This window comes from Ptychodera flava, chromosome 16, assembly GCF_041260155.1.
Source record: "Ptychodera flava strain L36383 chromosome 16, AS_Pfla_20210202, whole genome shotgun sequence".
Taxonomy (NCBI): Eukaryota; Metazoa; Hemichordata; class Enteropneusta; family Ptychoderidae; genus Ptychodera; species Ptychodera flava.
The window spans coordinates 6,104,780-6,116,980 of NC_091943.1; the positions used below are offsets into that span (position 1 = coordinate 6,104,780).

Sequence of the window (12,201 nt, forward strand, 5' to 3'; positions counted from 1 at the left end):
GCCGTGTTTTAGCTATGCTCTAACTCCCGGATGAACAAAAAGGTAAGCTATCTGAACTATGTCTGCTTGTGCGTTACGACATTATAGCCCGTTTACTGCAATAATGAAATTACCGAAGGTGAAAAGCTTCGGACAACGTTACTAACTGTAACTTCCGTCCGAATAATTTATAATGCAAGTGAACTTTCAGAACCGACCTCAGCACACTCCTGTCCTGCATGTCTGGTCATGATACAACCAAATATGATCACTGTTAACGAAAAAGTTACTTTTATTGCAACTGCAATTAAACGAGAGCAACCAAGTGCCACAGACCAAATGGCCAAACAAGTCAATTACAAAGTGTCAAAATTCAACAAAAAAGTTCTTTTGCCGAGTTCAAATGGTGCCGTTTCTTATAAAATACGGGATACATTCAGTTTATATCTCGGTAAACTTATTCCGAACGGCAGATAAGAGTGAAATTTGATGGCGTATTCTCTGTACGAACCTGCGCACCATATCGTTAAAGTTCACACGCACATGTACGCACTGAGGTCAGGAGACAACGTGAGATCAGGCGGTTTCAGTAACTAATCGAATTCAATGTGAAATTACCGTCAGCCATAATCTTGAACTTATTCATCTTTATTCAAGTCATATTTATAAAAAATTAATGGTCACTCGAAACCTTTTAATACTGCACTGATATGTCAGTTCATACGTTAGAAATGCCATAGACACAGTACAGACTGCGTCAGAGATCACGTTGTTTGCTCTAGATCTTGCGCACGCATCCCTCTTCACCTGCCCCAAAAGGAGTGTTTTTAAGGCTCAATTTCCTCTCTGACTTCTTATGATTCTATCTTCCTCCTGTCATAAACAGTCACTGCAAAATCCATTCACGTGTTGCCTCCTCCACTCATCGGCACCACTTTCATATTCTGGAAAAGCTATGTACTGACAGTGTCCCTCCATGTGCATTTTGTGAACGTTCGTATCCTTCGCTGATGGTGGGCGCTCCACGCCACACCATTGCTGCGATCTTTCGATGCAGTTCAGTAATTTAAGTAAGCCTTGGCAGGCTACTGCGGCCGGTGATTTAATGTATGCAGCGGCATTAGAAAGGCAATTTCTCCTTATTGTTGTCAAGTGACATGCGTCAAATCGTCCTGAGGAAATACAAATGACAGATTTTAAGACCGACATGTGACGATTTGTACTCAATGTACACATCAATGAACTCGTTCAGCAATACATCTGTATGTGCAAAACATTTATCCGATCCGCGGTGGATGTTGCGTCCAAATATCGTGACGAAAAGCCCTAAGAGGAAATCAAACACATCATCCCTTACAATAAACACGATAGGAACTAATTTGGGATAATTGGATTTTCATATATTTTTCAAATTTCTCAAAAATGTTAGGTGCCCTACAGCTGAATGTTGCGATATTACAAATTATTCATAAAAACAAGTGTGCAACTTAAAGAGGCACTCCCACTCGGTAACATTTTTAAAACACATTTTTTAATGCGAACGACCGATATTTGACGTGGCCACTGCGCGCGGATCGCGAGATATCGATAAAAACATGTCATTTCCCGAGCGTATTTTTCACATCCTGAAGTTTTACGATCGTTTCTGATTTTGACCCGAAATCCCCCGAAGGTTTGTTGTTGTGCTGACTGACGATATTCTAGGGAGTCTACAATAAGTTCTAACGACGCAATTAATTTACTTCCCACTGCAAAGACTTTATATACAGCATTATGCCTTTACCTCAGGTACGTTTTTAAAAACTTCTCCTTAGGTTTTGTCGTTTTCATTATTCTAAATCAGTTGTATTATACTTTTAACCAATATCACATAAACATCATTTTTTACGTGTCAAATATTAGCCGCCTCCGATGAATACATTTTGTCGTCTGCTACACAGTACGCCGCGCGCATGGTATGCGTCTATGCATACCACGCGGCGGCCGCTATGTATCAACCGCACGTAACTATGCTAGTCGCCTATGCGAATTCTGGTGGAATCAGCAATAATTGTTTTTCGTTTTTACGCCAAGTCAGTAAGACTCAGCTTTCTCCCACCGGGCATGACCGATCACCGACACGAGTGGTACTGTAGCGTACAGCAGCGTAAGCGCAGACTCGTACTCCATAGCTTAGTTGACAATGGCCCCAGTGCCGAACGTTCGATGTTCGGAAGCTGAATTTAGGTGGGCCACCGGAATTCAAACTTTTACTTTTTTGGAGACATGTTTTTATCGATATCTCGCGATCCGCGCGCAGTCGCCACGTCAAATATCGACTGTTGGCATGACCAAGTGGGAGTGCCACTTTAAAAGGAAAAGCAGATGAGCTTACATTTGCAGATCAAATAGACACTACTTCATCATCCAACTATCCCAAAATAGTTCCAATCGTGTTATTATTATATCCCATGCTCGATCAATAAATTGTTTTCAAGTGTATTTGGGCGAACTAATATCTTTCTTTCTTGTTTTTGACAGAGAGGGAAATGACCTTATATCCCACATACAAAATGATTGCAGTTACCGCCATTGTATCTGCTACCATCTTCATCACAGAATCCAAGACTCTTATAAACCAAATGCGTTCTCACTTGGTTTTTCGTCAGTGTGGTAAAATTAAAAGGCGTTTCGTTAACACTACTTTTATCACAATTTATCTCCAGAAAACAATCTTTTCTCGCCTGAGAGAGAGAGAGAGAGAGAGAGAGAGAGAGAGAGAGAGAGAGAGAGATTAATATTCCTTGCTATTTGATGCCCAATACTCGATATAGTTTCTGTCTTTTAAATCATGTTGTATTTTGTCATCTAATTTTACATACTGTGTATAGTATCGGGGGACGTACCGTTCGAGTTGACTGTTGAAAATTGTTGTCAAAATAGTATTCTAGTGTACTTAAACCTATATTTCTATACGCATGTTAAATTTAATGTAGAGTATACGTCTGTATTAACAAGACATTCTTTTTAGATTTCTGCATTTACTTGTCAATGTTCGATTAATATTAGAAAAAAAGTATGTGTGGTACAGTTTGCAAGGGTTCACTATTAGATAATCCCAAACTGCGGGGCATAGTCTTTCATTTTAGTATTTTCCTATTCAGTGTGTCTTTTCCCCCTGTCAGTCAACCCATTTTTTACATCCATGGTCAACCTTACCTGAAAGCCCGGTGCGGACTTAATTCAAAAATCTACCATAACGATTGCAATTTCAAAGGAGAATAAAAGACAGAAACACCTAATAATCTTCTTAACACCATAGTTAATCCCGATCCCCGGGCTTTTTCGAGCTGGGGTTTATCTATGACCAGTATTGCCCCTTGACAAATAACTTAACTGCTGCTCCTACTGAAAAGGGCATTGAAAGAGAGGCTCTTCAGAAAAAATTCACCATATAACAGTAACATAGAAGCCAGTAGAGACAGAATGACGTAATGACATATGGAAGGTGTATTGCTGATTGTGTTGACTAAGTCACGCTTTGCTCATGTGATTATTATAATTTAAGCGAAGAAAACCCAATGAAATCTCACCTGTACAAACTTGCACCAAAGAACTGTGTCAGGTAAGTTCCAATGGACAGGGTTCAATATGACTCTAGAAGCAACAAATGTACATAGATCCAAATCAGCCCAGGTACATGACTGTTGGGGAAAATTCAAACGACCCGTTAAACTTCTGAAACGTCAAAAAATTATGTCAAAACATAAGAAGTAAATGGTACTATAAACTCATTGAATTCACCTTAATGGGATATTTCCCCAATTACATACCAAGAGCGCATGCTTTAGTGCCAAGTGACTTTTAATATTTTCTCAACAACTTTCGTTTTGGTTTTAAACATGTTTTCTTCTGCTCCCTGAGTCAAAATGCCCAGTGATGAAATTTGTCCACGCTGTCAGTGTGTATGTGATATCCGATGTTATTGTTGACAGCTAAATTTAAGTCCGGACTGAAATTCATTCGTCGACAAGAAAATTGCATGATTGTACTCAGTGCACTGTGGTTTCAGGGCTAATAGTTGGTATTTCAAATATAACTTAGAGTGGGAAAACGGCTTCGTTTTCAAGAACAATAATAAACATTGAAAGTATTATCAAAAGTTCCAGCAATTTTTCCCTCAAATCTGTCACAACGAAATTTCATTATGACCTTTCCAAACAGTTGTCCACGGCACAATGACATAAAACTAGTCCAAAGGTCATACATTACCAGGTCCATGGGACATTTGTGATTTACAAATTCAAGTAGGACCATCCTGAACCACTGATAGTTAGTGGTGGTACCAGGTGTCCGGAATGGGTAAGCGTACCCTGCTAGCATGCTACACCCGTCAGGATTGGTCCCAAAATTGTCTAAATATTGTATGAAATGATACAGTATATGAATCACTGTAATAAGTCAAAGCCGGGAATGCTGTCGCTAATCATTTAAGTCTCGGTGACCGAGGTGTACCAAGTTGAACACCGGTGAGAATAAAGGGAATACAGACGGGACGGGGATAGGGGGTTTATGAAAGCATGGAGTTGAAGAGGGACGTGCCAGGTGGTATAGATCATTTATTGGCAGGTTCATCTCAAAAACCTTGAGTGAAATAGATAGCCATCCGATCTACCGTCTGTCTGTTTCATTACGATTGTCTTCGGTAATAACAATCATATGGACGTAAAATTTGTTAAGTTGGATGAGACTCGATAGTTTTACATGTTTCTGGCAGTTTCCAGAAAAATGATCAAAGTCGCCATTTACACAAGACTTCAAGTTGAAGATTCTTTGCTCGAGGTAGGGCTGTTCCATTTCTGTAAGAGGAAGGGCAGAGCAGTGGCTCGGATAGTACGTTAAATCGTTCGTTTGTTGAGTAGAACAGGTTAACCAACGCACACGGATAAAAATAGAAAGAGACTGCGAAATCTATTTTAGAAAGAACAAACATAAAACGCATGTTATTAACTAATTACATCCAGAACTACGTGTTAGTGTCGCTAATGTGACAATGATTCAAAATCTAGCCATACTTTGGGGGTTTTTGTTATCATTATTATCATAGTGCATGTTATTTCAAGAAAGTAGTCTGAGTTTCAAAAAATGTAATTACTTTCAGAATCCTCAGAAGAACAAACAAACAAACAAACAAACGTAAAAAATCTTCCTTATAATGGGCACCCTCGGAGAAGAGTTGGAGGCTGATTGATGCAGGCTGATCCATGCTTTGGATGAAGATAGTAACGAAAACTAATTTGAAGAACCAGTTATACCAAATACGACAGAAAGAAAAGCTTGGACCAATAATTAAGATAAAATGATAAAACGACGATGTTGCGTGCATGGTCAATCAGGCAAATTATAACTAGGTTTCCCCACCACCAATATATAATTGACGTTGGTGTTTTACCCTTGTGCTATCTGTATTGTAGTCGTAACTGTCGTCGTACGCACATTGAATGACGTTGCATAGCCAACCGATCAGCAAGAGCCAACTCGACCAGCGGAAGGTCATAGCCTGAAAGAGTGTTTTCATAACATGAGATATTTCTCACTGGGAACGTTGACCATATAAAAACAGAATGCTGACCATAAGGAAACTGCTATTACACGGTATTTCACATCGTTGCGAGGATACGTTCTCCACACACATGTATTTGCCTTACAAACTCCCACATTGATGCGATGTTATCGATAGATAGGTATACAAAAAAGTCATTTCAGTTTGAGCTCGAAAAGGACTGTCAGCATGTGTTGAAACTTTACCGATAGGTGTAAATTTTCTGTTGATCGTTATTACACTGGGCGCGAAAATCTCAAATTCTAGTCTTTATGAATCACCATCGTTATTGAACGCCTATAATCTTGCCATAAAGACGACGGGCTTCGCCGAATGGTCGTGTGTTACTGGATAGGGCTCGAAATTAACTTTTTACCCTGGTAGTCCCATTGGGCTACCATTTTCTGAAGTTGGTAGCCCAGCGACAAGGTCTGGTGGCCCATGCATGAATGAAGAGGGGTTTTTTGTAAATAATATTTTATTACATCTAGACAATGAACGATTTATTTTGCATGATTCTATCCAGTGAATGAATTTTCAAGTCATTTTACATCAATACCTGCAGATCATGGCCTTAGGAGAACGGTATAGCATGTGTAGGAGACGACGGTGACGCCTCGAAGTTTGGTGACCTATTCACACATACGCTATTGTTCGCAATGACAACGATTTTTTACTCAGCACGTGTATACATAACATGGCTAAAAATAGATTGGCTATGAATTTCAGGATGACAACTTGGTACAGTCATGTTTCTAATAATTTCGTGGCAATTTTGACTATATTTCCCCAGCATATCATGGGATGATCTCGTACACTTCGGAAAGCTAAATGTGTGGATGGCCCGACAGCTTTTTCTTTGCAGTTTGAATAATTTTGTGTCTAATTGTGATTGATAAATTGTGATTAAATAAATATGAAAATGAATTTTTATTGGCCATCATTTCTCGAGCCTGTTATCCAAGTACATCAGTTCAGATATATATGATATTTTATTGAAAGTTTGTCGCAACAAAGTCGAAATGTCCTTTCCGTGTCCAGCTGGGTTGACAGTATGAGCGTCGGTATAGCATAGTGGCGTCAGCGATCAACATCATGTCGCCCACTAAGTAATTTCATGTCCCTGGCTTTGGTAGTCCGTGTGGGCTACCGTTTCATGGACTTTGGTAGCCCGAGGGAAAAGTTGGTAGTCTGTGGACGCGGGACTACCGCTACTTTCGAGCCCTGCTTGAGATACTTTGCTACTATTTAATGATCTGATATTTCCTTCGGATGTAGGCCGGGTGAAACAACAATATGTTTGTGGTAACACGCAACAACTCGCGGTAACCACAGCAGCTGTGTACCGAATAAAGACTAGTTTTGAAATAAATGTTTCACAACACATCACATGATTGTCCATTCTCTTCCATGGTATCCTTTGGACGAATTGTGACTTGACATCAATATACAATAACCACGACTGTAATAAGCATAAGATCACCGAACGAGTTCTCGGTGATAAACGTGCCCATAAACATCCAAATTTCCTCAAGAGAAGAAGCGAGAAACCATAGCATACCATTTTACAGCCTTGATTGCACCTGGATCTTTGTTATTGATGAGTAATGCGCCGATGAAATGTTAAACGTCGCTCTTTTTGTAAAAGGCTCATAGCTGATTGCGCGCAAACCACCTACATTTATTGCAAAACTGCAGACGACACTAATTCAAAGTCACATGACCAGCGGCTCCCAGAATTCTTTTCCTAAGGAAATGGCTCGTGCTTTTTTGGGAGGGGATGTTATACCCCATGTTGTAAATCTTCGAGTCATTATCTATTTTCATACGTACCTATTTCTAGTCATGGGACTTGCTGTAGCGAATCGAGGCGTACAGTGAGTACGTGGCTTGTTGTTAAGGTAGTATGCACCTCGAAAGTGAAAGACTTAAACTTTTGCTCAAACTGTCCTTAATTAAGGAATCTTTCAACCATTTTCTTTCAAAATCAAGAATAAAAATCGGGAGTCACCGTACAAATTTTGGTACTAGAGAAACGAATAACCCAAGGATTTACCGATATTTAAAATTCAAAATGGCCGCCATCCCTGTGTTAACTCTATGGGGAAAATAAAAAAATAAAAAAAATAAAAAATTCGAAATTCGAAATTCGAAATTCGAAAAACTAAGCAGATGGAAAGTATTCTTTCACCAAGAGCTTTAAAATGAGCCTCCACAAGTGGTAGATCAGAAAAGAATTGGGAAAGTTTGAGAATCTGAATACACTTGTATCTGTCCCCGAGGCGCATTCTACCTTAAAGTATTCATAAGTTTTATGTGGTTCGTGAGTATGGAGTATATGTATCAAGTCTGGATAATTTCACCAGTAGATGATAAAAAATTACATAATATACAAACATCTGCTGGCAGTGTTAGCATATAAAAGTCGGGGACCTGAAAAATGTTAAAACACGGTTTCAAACGTGTTTAGGAAGATTTTGGTGGTCGAGGCCGTATTCGTTGCTACCGATCAAAATTGTATGACAGGTAACAGCTAGATAATGTTTTTGTCTGTTTTGAAAAGACAGCTGGGACCCGCTAATTTTTTTAGAATAGGTGTGTGAATTTTTGTCACGTTAATGTTGCCAATATAAGTGTGTAGTGGTTGATTAACACTTCATGTATATTTCATCGAAAGTAAATTACGTCGAGGGACTTTCCATAATACATATATTAAGAGTTCCTCGGCAACGTCGATGAGTGAGTAATTTCGCATTCAATTCAAATGACCAATCAAGAGACAACCTGGCAACAGCTAAAACACATAGTGTCTCGCTTTAGACGGACAGGATGAACTCCTGTAGTTTACCATGATACAAAGCACTTGACGATTTAGTTGCCATCACAGAACTACATCGAATGATATAGATACTCTCTCGACATGATGTCGTTTTAATCAATGGATGGATTTTATTACATGGATTAGATTTATTTGATGTAAGGGACGTTGTAAAAATAAAAAAATATACGACATTTAAAGTATAACTGCCAGCCATAGAGCTAAAAGATACGGGTGGTAGTTAAGTTCCAAATATAATCAATATCTGTCACAACCTTTTACAAAGGCAGTAATAAAGATGGATATTAGATCACGTGATCTTATAACCATAGACACGGTATGGTACACATCGATGAGAAGAAAAGCTCTGTTCACTGATTCAACGATGGAAATCATAGATTTATTTGAAGTGGGTTGTTTGTGTGAATGTATACCATTGAGGTTGTCAGAAAGGTTTAACATTACGATTTTGTATCCTTTATGACGCCAGTAATCGGTAAACGTATGGCATTTTATCGTTGCTAAGAACTGACGAGAGCAGTGTGCATTGCGTCCGCTTCCGATTTTAAACGGGCCCTTCTTTCTGCTGGCACACGCAAGCTTAACCTGAACACGGGTTCAGAACGACATTTCTGAATATGATGATCGTAATACGTAATTGCGTAGGGCTGGCCGTTCGCGATCTGTTCACGTGCTACGAGTTTCAACTATATGAATACACGTCAGGTGTTTTCATGAACCCTAGTAAAGAAAATTATGCCATCGCTTAGGTTTACGTTTACAACATAAAAATCTGCCGAAACGAGTGTGTTTAGAATATTTAGAGGAAGTTTCAACCTTGAGGTCCCTTGAAGTGACCTTGAAATTTTGAAGCAATATCGAATTATCTACTGACGTAACATTTTTTTATGAATTCGTTGTTAGTAACAAAAACCGTAAACTTCACCCATGTTCCATTAGGACCAATCAACGCAGGAATCAATAATATCTTAGAATGACATTTTACAAAATAATGGCTGAGCAGATTATAGTTTTGAAATTACATCATTCTTCTGAAGATTGGGCGCCCTCGTGGACCTGATGTTTTTGCCATTTCCTGTGAATTTCACAGTTTTATTTTATGCATGCATGTACATAATTTCAATACCCCTTTCAATTGTGACTGCCGCCCACTCAAAATTTGCGTCCCGTCCTTTTAAAATTGTTAATTAGGCTAAAAGACCAGGCACATCCATAAAATTTGTCAGAAATAATGCTTCATCAACGACGATACTGCAAATACACCCGATAATTGATGTAAATGGATGCACAGCCGCCTAACCAATATAAAAACAGATGTTACTGCAATGAAATAAGCCACTAAATATGGTTGTATAAGTTGTCGCGATAGTTTTAAAACAGACAGCGGAAGGTCACTGCACAAACTCAACTACCTGTTAGCTGTATAATGCCGCGAGAGTGAGTTCAATTTCTTCTTGTCTCCGTATGATTAAACAGAATTGTAGAATCATTGAAGACAGATGGTTCTGTTATTTGATAGACCTTGCGGATCGGGCAGTGAGGTATTACATTAAAAGTCTACTTTAGAGATACGAACGAACAATCATTAAGTGACACTGCCGACCTCTCATTCCATGCGTTGTGATGCAACGGAACTCATGTTATCGCATTCATTGGCTTAGGCTGCATTACAATGTATACATGTGCAGTCCGTGATATCGTACGTACTTATTAGATACATCATTGTGCGAGTAAGCACAAATTCGAGGCAAATGCAGAAATTGGCGTTCTGGCTAGTAGAATTTCGAAACTCTTTGGTCTGTTAAGCAACAAGTGAAGAAATATGTGCAATTTTGGTAAAAAAAATCGTGCTGCTTGAAAATTACTTTGACTGCCTCGTTTTATGCAAGGTAAGTTTATGTCTTCAAGTAACGGAAAGAATAAACAAGAACCAAAACAAAACAAAAATGACAACAAATGCTTTCTTCTTAACATAAATTTAAAGCCAACTCCAAAATGATATCAAAAGTTGAAAGAATTCTCACCCCTGCTTGTAATATTGCGACTGTGTACTTGAGAATTTCGGCGATGTTTCGGTGACGTTCGCCGTCAGTTAGCAGAGTATCTCCGTGGAGTGGATCCTAGCGAGTACGCGATTCACAGCTCACTCTTCTAGTACACAGCTCAATTGAGTGTTCGGATCAAAACGAAACACGCCATAAATATGCACACAGACCCTTTAATGAAATGCTAACCATCTCCCGAAGGGGCGGGGTTTCGTATTACGCCAAGTAAACAGCTAAACTGACAGATATCGTGAATGAAATGGCGCAACACACCAAACAATAATCTACACGTGCGTAGACAAGCCCGTCAGCTGAAAATTCTTCCCTACAGAGTAAATAAAAGTATAAAAATAAATGCTGAACAATTGCCTTGAACAGGCACAAATAAAATCACTGAATTTTTTTTTTCTGGTGAAATATTCACCCGAATGTAAAAGCAAATAATGCGTATTACAAAATGTCAATTTCAATTACCAAAGTAATTGGAGACATTTTATCGTATCTGCTACTGATAGTTTAATGCAAAATCTCTCTTCATTCTGTTCAAATACAATTTAGCCGATCTACCCCTTTAAATACTATTGAGAGTGATTATACTTACATAAATTGAGAGGTCATTAGTCTAAACATCTTTGTTATTCGCCGACTCCGGTCATAAATATTCGATGAATTTAGCAAGGACAACCTCTACCCAGTGCTTCCATGGTAATATTATAGGTACCCCCTAGTCACAAGTTAGTTTGCAAGATGCAACAAAATCACACGGATTAATATGCAGTATATGGTGATTGACATCAAGGCTTACATAACCTAAGATTATCACGCTGAAATGGTCGATTTTTCAGCTGAACGCATCCTTTCATATGACGAAGGCCATCTCAATACATTTTGCAATAGAAGACGCTAAGTTCATTTAGGTTAATTGACAATATTAGATATTTAAATAAACCGACGTTCTTTGCGTTTGAGATTCCGAAATTCGTTCAGAACTAGTTACTATAGCAGGTGTTGCGATGTGTACTAGGCAAGGTGGCCTTCTGAGACGACTGATGTCAAATGTTCCAATTCTGCACGCTGAAATCTCGCCCAGAGTGCATTTCTGAACGTTTGTTGTGCTAAGGTTGATATACATAGTGACTTCAATCCCTATCATGCATTATGTTTGCACTGAATATATAAATGAATGAGGAATAGCTATACTCATGAGTAATGAAGAACGATTGGGTTTAATAACTCTGTATGTAACTGGATACAACAGAAAAGGCGAGCATTTCTATTAGTGTATTCCATGTGTTGTGGTAGTGTTGAGTTAGTTTTCATAATATTAAACTACTAGGCCTTTTGTGTGTTCTTGACTTCAAGACTACTAGGCCTATTGTGTGTTCTTGACTTCAAGGGTGTACGTCGTGTGTGTGTAAAGACAAATTGAAATGTAGAGCTGAAAGCTTTCTGAATGAACTATCAATCAACTGACGAGAAAGCTATTTTTGCCAAAAGTTCTCGTCGTCCATAAATTAATGTACTTCTCTTGCATTCTGGTGGTGTTTACAGTTGCGTTCATCGGAACACAGATTTTGAGATAAAGGAAAGGAAGTGGTGAGCGTAGTTACAACGTTGGTGGCGCTCGTCAAAGGAATTTTCTCGATTGTGTTCGCTCGCTTACGTCTCTGGGAAAGACGCTTCGAATTTTTGTTATAAACAGCATTGGGAAAATAATTGAACGCTTTGAAAGCCAACTTCATGATTCTACGTTAAAA

At 38.8% G+C, this 12,201-nt stretch overlaps 1 long non-coding RNA gene across 1 annotated transcript; it reads right to left on the bottom strand.

The window, feature by feature from the left end:
• Positions 1 to 247: 247 nt before the first annotated feature.
• On the bottom strand, positions 248 to 10,672 carry LOC139152639 (uncharacterized). The gene is made up of 5 exons (XR_011556675.1): positions 10,424 to 10,672; positions 5,411 to 5,518; positions 3,552 to 3,662; positions 2,546 to 2,702; positions 248 to 1,151 (listed from the first exon to the last, which is right to left on the bottom strand). It is a non-coding gene; the product is annotated as an uncharacterized lncRNA (long non-coding RNA).
• Between the last annotated feature and the right edge of the window lie 1,529 nt (positions 10,673 to 12,201).